At 46.8% G+C, this 3,112-nt stretch overlaps 1 long non-coding RNA gene across 1 annotated transcript; it reads left to right on the top strand.

The window, feature by feature from the left end:
- Positions 1–818: 818 nt before the first annotated feature.
- LOC129342083 (uncharacterized) lies at positions 819–2,372 on the top strand. The gene is made up of 3 exons (XR_008598200.1): positions 819–879; positions 1,073–1,155; positions 2,294–2,372. It is a non-coding gene; the product is annotated as an uncharacterized LOC129342083 (long non-coding RNA).
- The last annotated feature ends 740 nt before the right edge of the window (positions 2,373–3,112 follow it).

The raw sequence follows: 3,112 nt of genomic DNA, 5'->3' as shown, positions 1-3,112 counted from the left end.
AAACCACTTCTGTTATTCTCTTGCCTTGAAAACTCTAGCAGAGGCTGCTGTAAGTCTGCTGTGACTTGACGGTCGTCACCACCGCTGCTGTGTGGTGCCTATTGAGTTGAGTTGATTAACATAATTCTGAGATCAAAATGGTACTAGGCTCAATCAAAAGCAGGATGGGTATTAAATCTTTAAAATAAATCAAGGAACACACAAGTCAGAGTGGTGGGGTGGCTGAACAAGGTTCTGGGAGACCCAGCTTTGAATCCCTAATCTGATATGAAACTTGCTGGGTGACTTCAGGCCAGTTACCCTCATAATCTAGTCTAACTCACAGGGAAGACAATGTGTGCCATCCAAAGTTTCCTTGGAGGAAGCTAAATATATAATATGTGTGGAAGAGGAAACTGGCCATATCAAGCCCTTAAGAGCATCCTAGACAGGGTTGGGTTGCGGGGTAAGCTTTTCAGTTCTTTATTCCTTGCCAGAGCCTAACTTATAGGTATCAGTGGCCAAGATCTATAACACAGACTGTACACAGGATACATGGTGAAGTATCAGCAGTGATATTTGGCTAGGACCTCCATAATGTTTCATGATTTAGCTGCAGAGGTTCCTTGCATGCATTTTTTCAGCCTGGATCGCAAGACTCAAGGGAGTAACACCGAGTCCCTCCTTCTTGCCAACACAATTCAAAGGAGGCCCTTTCATCCTCTGCAGTTCACAAAGTGAATCATTTACCATCTGCAGGGAGATGGAAGCAGAGATACCCTGTTTGTGGCCAAGGCAGAATACTCAAACCTCGGCAAGCAAAGTCCAGGCGGGTATGGAAGTGTTTATGAAGCGTCTGCTGAATCCCTCCAGCTCCGCAGACATGAAAGAGAAGACACTGTGAGTGATTTATTACATGCCGAGCAACTTGACAGTCATACTGTTTGAAACTGGTGTCCTTTGGCTTCAGACCTGACAAGGGGGATAGCTCAGATTAATGGCAGGAGAGGAGGAGCAGATTTATAGCCATGCAATGCCAAGTCCCTTTTGCGGTACATGCCTGATCCTCCCCCTCCTCTTCTCCCCATTCCAGCCCTGCCAAACCACCAGATGTGGAACAAAGAGGGATTTTGCTCCAGAAGGTGCAGCTGAGATGCGGAATCTTCAAGTATTCAGGTATCGAGTGACCCATGAATCTTAGCAAGTCATTAGAAAGGGGCTAGAGCAAAATCTAGTTTATGCCTCACCAAGGATTATTGGCTAGCTGGTATTAAAATCACCCTGTTGTGTATTTCTCTCCACTTGGCTGGGCTTTGGTTTGTCATTCCTATTACAAGTGGAAGGTGATTGGGTTTTTTTTTTAATGTACATATATTTACTTTGGGCTTTACCAGAGCCAGGATCACCAGATATCATCTTTGGCATCTGTTTTAAAGATAACAGTCAGCTCTAGAGGCTTACAAGTAATAAGGAAAACACCTCTGAGCATGTACAAATTGCTTTTCCTTCCACCATATTCCTAATCCCAGATATTTAGTGTACAATCAACATTGTTCAGCTACCCCCAGAGGCTGATCCAATGTTGGTGGCAAGTTAATATTCACCGGGACAATCCAGGAACTACATGTAGCCCATCCCTTGGACTTGCTTCGGAAATTTGCTTTTAAGATACCAGTAAAAAACCCTGAGATTCCATATCCCATGCCATATATTAAATTGCACGCTCATGCCACAAACTCAGTGGTGTACTGAATTCATACAGCTGGCATTCAGTGTGCTATTTTCAGTTATAATAATCTCTAACAAAAGGTGATTAGGGTTCACTAACCACTTTTGGGCAAACAAACAAGTGCCTTTGGTGCTGGGATTCTTTCAATTGATCCTGGATTGTTTATTTAGTTCACTTGTACCATGCCTTTATTCCCAATGGGGACTCAAGGCAACTTAGATCATTCTTCTCCCCTCTGTTTTATCCTCACAACAACCCTGTGAGGTAGGATAGGCTGAGAGTGTGTGACTGGCCCAAGGTCACCAAGCAAGCTTCAAAGCAAGAGAAGGGATTTGCACCTAGGCCTCTCAGATCCTAGTCTGTCACTCTAACCAGTATGCCACACTGGCTCTCCAATTAGATGGAGTTTGGCTCAACACAGCAAGACCCTCCTTATATTTTTTATGTTACATATCATCAGGATCAAATGTTATGTCTGTGCCCCATCCATGCCATTATTTGATGCTGACCTGTTATTCTGAACCAGTGTTTCATGCTGTATCTTGATGTCATATTGCCAATGCCATAACTACTTTGCTTTCACAGGCTTACTGAAGCTGCAGGTGTCTTATCTAACAGCTTTGGAAATTGTTGCCAAGGAGCCCCCCTCTCCTGTTCTGAGGCCTGCCATGAACTGTGTCAGTTTCCTGCATTGCTGTTTTAAAGTTACACCAAAGACCCTGTTCTAGGGCAGCACTGCCCGTGCCTGTCTCTTGACTATCCTGCTCTTATGGACTCTGCTTTTCCTGTCTCTTTTGTGGACTATACTGCATACACACCATTTCCTGCCTCCATGGACGTCTGCCTGACCTGGGCCCAGAGCCATGCTGTTAGCAGCACGGTGCCAGCCGGGGAGACCCTCCTTGAGCCTGGCCAGGCACCCCCTGGTCAGTTCCCATGGGGAATCTCTTGTGGGCCAGTCACCAAGCTTGCCCTCGCCACCGGGCAGCCTGCTAGCAAGCCCTAGTCATGCCCAGGCGGCAGCCATGTTCCCAGGCAGCCAGAAGACCAGGCTGAGCAGCCTGCTCAGAGAAGCCATTTCGTGGAAGCGTGCAGACCACGTCCACAGCGGCCAGCCTCGCCCTGCTCTGCATATCTTGATAGCCGCCCCAGACTGGAAGCTAAAGTGCCGGCTGTCCTGAGCACTTAATGGACACATCTCAAAGCAACCTCCGCATTCCAGAGCTGATGACATCGAGACAAGCGCAGCTTCCTGGAAGACCCATTCTACCCGCCCGGCATTCCCCCTCCCTCCTTTGTCCCCTCTTCCCAGGGTGTCACAATAATATATATTCAGATTCTAAAGTGGCCCATCTAGGGTAGTTATAGGACCATTAAACCTTTGTTTTGCTCGTGAGAGCCACA

This window comes from Eublepharis macularius, chromosome 14 (genome assembly GCF_028583425.1).
Source record: "Eublepharis macularius isolate TG4126 chromosome 14, MPM_Emac_v1.0, whole genome shotgun sequence".
Classification (NCBI taxonomy): domain Eukaryota; kingdom Metazoa; phylum Chordata; class Lepidosauria; order Squamata; family Eublepharidae; genus Eublepharis; species Eublepharis macularius.
The sequence above is the reverse complement of the archived record's forward strand: the minus strand, read 5'-3'. Positions and strand labels throughout refer to the sequence as shown.